Consider the following 7868-nt stretch of genomic DNA (forward strand, 5'->3'; position numbering starts at 1 on the left):
ACCTATGGTCAACTAATCTCTGACAAAGGAGGCAAGGATATACAATGGAGAAAGGACAGTCTCTTCAATAAGTGGTGCTGGGAGAACTGGACAGCTACATGTAAGAGAATGAAATTAGAACACTCCCTAACACCATACACAAAAATAAACTCAAAATGGATTAAAGACCTAAATCTGAGGCCAGACACTATAAAACTCTTAGAGGAAAACATAGGCAGAACACTCTGTGAGATAAATCACAGCAAGATCCTTTTTTGACCAACCTCCCAAAGAGATGGAAATAAAAGCAAAAATAAACAAATGTGACTTAATGAAACTTAAAAGCTTTTGCACAGCAAAGGAAACCATAATCAAAATGAAAAGACAACCGTCGGAATGGGAGAAAATATTTGCAAATGAAGCAACTAACAAAGGATTAATCTCCAATATTTACAAGCAGCTCAATATTAACAAAAAACAACTGACCGTATCCAAAAATGGGCAGAAGACCTAAATAGACATTTCTCCAAAGAAGATATACAGATTGCCAACAAACATGAAAGGATGCTCAACATCACTAATCATTAGAGACATGCAAATCAAAACTACAATGAGGGATACAGCCACTATGGAAACAGTATGGAGATTCCTTAAAAAACTAAAAGTAGAATTACCATATGACCCAGCAATCCCACTCCTGGGCATATACCCTGAGAAAACCATAATTCAAAAAGAGTCCTGTACCACAATGTTCGTTGCAGTTCTATTTACAATAGCCAGGATATGGAAGCAACCTAAGTGTCCATTGACAGATGAATGGAAAAAGACGATGGGGCACATATATACAATGGACTATTACTCAGCTATAAAAAGAAACGAAATTGAGTTATTTGTAGTGAGGTGGATGGATCTAGAGTCTGTCATACAGAGTGAAGTAAGTCAGAAAGAGAAAAACGAATACCATATGCTAACACATATATATGGAATCTAAAAAAATAAAAAAGAAAAATAGTTCTGAAGAACCTAGGGGCAGGTCAGGAATAAAGACACAGACATAGAGAATGGACTTGAGGACACAGGGAGGGGCAGGGTAAGCTGGGATGAAGTGAGAGAGTGGCATGGATATATATACACAACCAAATGTAACATTGATAGCTAGTGGAAAGCAGCCACATAGCACAGGGAGATCAGCTTGGTGCTTTGTGACCACCTAGAAGGGTGGGATAGGGAGGGTGGGAGGGAGATGCAAGAGGGAGGAGATATGGGGATATATGTATATGTATAGCTGATTCATTTTCTTATAAAGCAGAAACTCAGAGCAACAGCCAGCTCTACCCACCATCAGTCCCTCTGACCAGGAAACTTGCAACAGCCTCTTAGATAGACTCATCCACCAGAGGGCAGACAGCAGAAGCATGAAAATCTACAATCCTGCAGCCTGTGGAACAAAAACCACATTCACAGGAAGACAGACAAGATGAAAAGGCATTTGTGACCACCTAGAAGGGTGGGATAGGGAGGGTGGGAGGGAGATGCAAGAGGGAGGAGATATGGGGATATATGTATATGTATAGCTGATTCATTTTCTTATGAAGCTGAAACTAACACACAATTATAAAACAATTATACTCCAATAAAGATGTTAAAAAAAAAAACAACTGCAATGAGGTATCACCTCATACTGGTCAGAATGGCCATCGTCAAAAAGTCTACAAAGAATGCGTGCTGGAGAGGGTGTGGAGAAAAGGGAACCCTCTTGTACTGTTGGTGGGAATGCAAATTGATACAGCCACTATGGAGAACAGTATGGAGGTTCCTTAAAAAACTACAAATAGATCTACCATATGACCCAGCAATCCCACTACTGGGCATATACCCTGAGAAAACCATAATTCAAAAAGAGTCATGTACCACAATGTTCATTGCAGCTCTATTTACAATAGCCAGGACAAGGAAGCAACCTAAGTGTCCATCGACAGATGAATGGATAAAGACCATGTGGCACATATATACAGTGGAATATTACTCAGCCATAAAAAGAAACGAAATTGAGTTATTTATAGTGTGATGGATGGACCTAGACTTACTTACCTGAAGTAAGTCAGAAAGAGGGAATCAAATACCATATGCTAATGCATATATACGGAATATAAAAAGAAAAAAATTGTTCTGAAGAACCTAGGGCAGGACAGGAATAAAGACGCAGACATAGAGAATGGACTTGAGGACACAGGGAAGGGGAACGGTTAGCTGGGACGAAGTGAGAGAGTGGCATGGCCTTATATATACTAACAAATGTAAAATAGCTAGTGGGAAGCTGCTGCATAGCACAGGGGATATGGGGATATATGTGTATGTATAGCTGATTCACTTTGTTATAAAGCAGAAACTAACACACCAGTGTAAAGCAATTATACTCCAATAAAGGTGTTAAAAAAATTAATATGACTCGAGCTGAACTTGGACATGCCAATGCTGGTTATCTTTCCTGAAGCTGTTAGGTTGGAATTGCCACCAATAAGCCATGCTCTCTCCCTCCATATTGCAGAGCTGTTTCTCTGGAAATTTCCCAGACTCCTTCCATTCTAAACAAAGTAATGTTTGTACAAATGGAGTGTGATTGCAAGGAATGTGTGTAAATTCTAGGATGAGCTGAGAAGAAGCAGGTGTTAAGTTTTCTCCCTTCTACTCCCTGTCAACTGGATACAGAAGACTTGGGCTGAAAGGGTGCCAATGAGGCAAGATAAAGGAGGCTGTGTCCCTGTATCACTGCATGGAAGGCTATCCAGTGATTAGGAATGCCTGCACTGGTGGGTTGTATAGCCATGGATAAATTTTTATTGTGCTGAGCCACTGAGATTTTGGGGGTTTTGTTACATCAGTTCATGCATCTGTAATTAATACAAAAAGTAATATAATTATCCCAGTGATTCACTGTTGTTTCAAATATTTTCAGACTTTTTTTTTTTTTTTGAGATTTCCTATTAGGGCTCTTCATCATTGGCAAATTTTCATTGTTTTAACTTAGAGTTACTTTTTTTAGACATGAACAAAAGCCATCCAAAGTCTTGATTTAGAATGTTTAGATGTAGAAATTCTCATTAGAAATCATGCTTATGCCATAATCCTAGAAAACACTCCCCTTAATAATGTGACTTTTTAATATAACAGAATCACACTGAGAGCCACTTAACCTAGCTTCTTCATATCATGTTGGAAAGTCTTACCATGTTGAACCACAGTCCTATTCAGTAAACCTGGTTTCTTATTTTTAGTTCTGCTTCTTAATTTTTATCCAAAGCATAAGTTTTAATTCCAAAAAGCAGAGGATGATGAATTGTGGGCGTAGTGTAGACACATTTTTTTTTTTATAAAAGGCTTGGAATTTGTAAAAATAAATGCCAGGCTACACTTTGAATGGTAAGTAAAATATCCATACGGCAATGTTATCAAACACCACTACTTGTTGCAATGCGTGATGGTATTATTTCCTAGATATATCCAAATTATTCTTTGTAAAAATTGCTTTATTTAAAATTCCAAAACCACCTTTCAGTGAGCTATCTCACATAATTGGATGAATAATATTGGGTTATGGGGTCATGTAATGTTTATATCAGCCTGCATGTTATCAGCAAGCCCAAAGGTTTAAAGGATTTCTAATATGGCTGAATAGGTTTCTGGAGCAGGACTGATTTGCAGTAAAATTGTGAAAAAGAAAATTATGTCTGGCTCCTCCCTTCAAATTTCTGCTTGCTACTATCTTCCCCATTGCTCTCCTTAGAGCTGCAGACCCTGGAGCACAACTTGGCCTTGAGTGTGTGGAGACCCATGCAAATATTTTTTGAAGACCCTTATCTAAATAAACAATTTGATTTTAAAATGTAGTATATATTCAAGATGAGCTTTTAGCATCTTGCCGTGCCAGCAAGTTAGAAAGCGCATATCAGCACACATGTCGATTTTTCCTAGTGTCCAGGCACCATTTCTTCTTCAGGTCCAAGAACCATTCCTTCTCTTTTATCGTTCTCAAATACACCATTCTCAGCTAATTTCATCTTTCCCCATGAAACAAAGTTAGTATGATGTTTTTACCCACAATGTCATGGCTTCTTACAACCTGTTTTATTGAAACATATAGATCTCTTTGCCATTTCCTAGTACCATTTACTTAGGACTGCATCATCCATTGAGCCACCTTTGAATATTGGCTTCTAATGACTGTCTTAAAACTTATTCATGACAACCTCAAATAGAAGTCTTAGAGCATGCAGGAAAAGTGATGAACAATTAATTTTCTAGACACTCTAGTTTGTTTTGTTTTGTTTTTTGGTTTTTTTTGCGGTAGGCGGGCCTCTCACTGTTGTGGCACCTCCCGTTGCGGAGCACAGGCTCCGGACGCGCAGGCTCAGCGGCCATGGCTCACGGGCCCAGCCGCTCCGCGGCATGTGGGATCCTCCAGGACCGGGGCACGAACCTGTGTCCCCTGCATCGGCAGGCGGACGCTCAACCACTACGCCACCAGGGAAGCCCTAGACACGCTAGTTTGACTGTTGAGTTTTATAGTATAAAGTTTGGATAGCACACCTTATAGTCATGTGTTTTCTTGGTCTCATCAGGCTGTCCTTGCTACATCCCTAGAGTATGAGCTCTTTGAGTGCTGGCTGCACACCTGCTTCCCATGCGTGGCCACCAGCTGGGGGAGAGGCAGTGGCCCTTTGGACAGAGCGGGAAAGGCATTCCCATTTGCACAAGGAGTGTCCTTTCTTCAGCATGGTTTAAGACCAGTTTAGGAAAGCACAATGTCACCATATTGGTCAAAGGCAAAAGAGGACACAGATTAAATGGGCCATTTGACATCAGGAAGCCATAGTTTCAGGATCCCTCAGAGGAAATGTGTGACCATTTCCAAGGAGTCTTCCTCAGTCATGGCGCAGAGTCTGTGGAGGGAGTGTCAAGACTTCCCTGGGTGATTCAAAAACATCACAGCATGGGAAGCATTGCCACCAGAAGGAACCTCTGCCGCCATTCCCGTGCGCTGCTCCCCTCACAGCCTGCAGGTGCTAAGGTTAGAGACAGCCCTGTGGTTGGAAGAGGGAGGTTGGAGAGCAAGCCTGAGGATGAGAGCAGGCTGCTGAGATGGTCAGCAGCCTGGAGTCCTGAACTTGTCCAGCGTCCTGAGTGAGAGTCACTCCCAGTTAGTGTGTCAGTGCCATTCTGGCAGCTCAGTCTCATATAATCCCGCAAAGAAATCTCTTATCAGCCAGCGAGAGTGATTGGCTCCCCGTCCTAGACCAGGGCTCACCCACAGGGCCCTGGGATGACCACATGAGCGCAAGTCAGTCCTGGGGCATGTAGATGACCCCATGCACAGCAGATTTGGAGGTGGAGGACCAGAGAGACTCCTGAATGAGAAAAGCAGGGGCCGGGGAGTCTGGCCCTGAGCTCGTTCCAAGCCACTGGAAAGACGGAGGTAGATAATGTCCACAAAGACCCTCCAAGATGTGGGGCTGTCAGAGGTAGGCACCTCGGGCAGAGACTTCTGCTTGTTGGCTCCAAGAGCGGCACTGCTTGTCCCCAGTTCAAGAGACAGGCAATGCCCCCATGCTGACCCTAGACCTCCAGCTCCCACCAGAATCATGCAGGAGCAGATTGCCAATCAGCATTCAAACTCATTTTCTGCCACTGTTGTAGCATTGGGTGTAGAGATGAAAAACGTTTCTGGCACTTCAAAAGGGTGTATGTCTCCTTCATCCTATTCCCTTCAGGTCCCTGATGTCTGATAACTAATTGGCAGAACTAACTCAGGCTAAGTTGTTAATCCTGATACTATCTTAATTCCAGATAATGCACTTTATTTAACAAGATCTTTTTTTTTTTTTTTAATGCCTAACACTAGGTTGTAACTTGTTGAAACATGTAGATTCACACTTAACTGGCCGCAGAGCATTGCTGAGCTGCAGCTGCTGATCAGGGATTATCATCTTAAATTTACCCTGCTGAATACATTTAAAAACTCAACTAAGAGAAGCAATATTTGTTTAGGATTTGGCGGGGGCGTGAGGGAAGAGGAGGATAGTCCATCTATTCTCCCCAATATTTCAACATCTAGCCCTGAATTATACCAGATAATTAAGAAGCCATGAACTTGGATTAAGTATTGTTTCTGCCCCTGCCCTTCCCAATCTCCAGAATCCTGTGTTCAGGGTTGATTTTATTGAGTTGTGTTTTGATGTGGCACCATTAATCTAACTTTAGGAGCCTAATTAAACTTGACACCGTGTTTTCTGAAAATGTGTTATTGAGCATGTTGTTCATACCTGTATAAGAACTTGGAGCAGGGGAAAATCAGTCTACATTTTCTCAATAACTGGTTGGTTTCTATAGATAGAATGTGGAGGTCTATATATGTCTTCCTGTTTATTGCTGGAAAACTCCAGGCCAAGTTTGAGGCTCATCTCCAAAGGGACTTCCTGGCGTCATGGTGTGCCCTAAACTGACTTCAGATTGTCTTATTTCTCTGTCCTCAGTTTCCTGTGTCATTGTGCTTCCTTATATCAACTTGAATCCTCTTGTGATGTTTGCATATTTGTAAGTTAGACTGATGTTCTTTTTGGAACAAGCCTGGTTGTAAATAATACAGAAGTTGTAACCACAGTGCTTTAGGGAGACTTTATGTTGTTGTGGAAAGAGTGTGGGCTTTGGAATGATACAGATTTGAATCAGCTATTAGATCTGTTTCTTATGAGTTCTGTAAACTTCAGCAAGTTTCTTAAGTTGATATGACACATTCCAGAGGTGTCAAAACTGCTGATGAATCCCCTTCTGTTTTTCCCTAATGCCATCTTCCCTTTAGCTTTTCTACCCATGTGATGCTTTCCAACATGGTTCTCTTTATGCTGGCAAATGAGGTAAGGCCGTTTTAGATAATTTTCACCTAGAAATGAATACCAACAAGAGAAGAGATCTGGAGATCCAGGTAAGAGGTATATTCTCTAAGAAAACTAGGCGTGAGCTTCAAAATCCCATATATATATTATGGTAAAGTATGCATCTCTAAACCTTTAATCCTTTATTCCACACCAGAATTTCGAATCTGTCCTGTTGCTTATTTGCGCTACTGATTTTAGTGGTTTCAATCAGAAACACGAGACCAAGCACTTAACTTTTTGACTGTCATCAGTATTTCCCCCCATTAATACTACTTTTCAGCAGTACATCAAAGAGATAATGCCTGTCCTTGAAACAAACAAAAACATATCAGAGCTTAACAAGTCTATTCCATCTAATGAATGAATTTACAGTTTCCAAGAAGAGTAAACCTGTCAAAGGGAATTAAATGATTTGTTGCAGCAGGAATAACTCCTGTGTCTGGCATTTGTGTTAGGTTGTGAGTAAGGAAAATAGGACATGTGGACCTTGATAATAAACCTGTCTTTGATATTTTTGTTAAGCTTGACTCTTCTGGAGATTAAAGTGGCAGGTAGTAAAATGTATCATGCCAACGTAAATGGGATATTTTTGTTCTATTTTAAGTTTCTCACGGAAAATGGTTTTGTGATTGGTGTTTGAACAGCACTTTATTTCTAATCCTATTTGCAACTTGGAGAGATGTTACCTCAGAAGGCGAGGGAGCACAGTGCTCTGGCTTTTGTGATTCTGAAAATGTCACTTCTCTCATTTGTCAAATCTGCCTGAAATCTGCCTTTTCAATAAGTGACATCTCCCACTTCTTTGGGGTGAAACTTTTCACTCTTCTTTTCCCTCAGAGAAAGAAATCTAAATTTAAGGAAAAGAGATACTTGGATTCTTATTTTTACAACAGGATTGAGAAATTACTTTCTACATGTTAGAGCTACTACATAGCAGTTATTTCAGTGCAACAGAAT

This window comes from Physeter macrocephalus, chromosome 19 (assembly GCF_002837175.3).
Source record: "Physeter macrocephalus isolate SW-GA chromosome 19, ASM283717v5, whole genome shotgun sequence".
In the NCBI taxonomy this organism is placed as follows: domain Eukaryota; kingdom Metazoa; phylum Chordata; class Mammalia; order Artiodactyla; family Physeteridae; genus Physeter; species Physeter macrocephalus.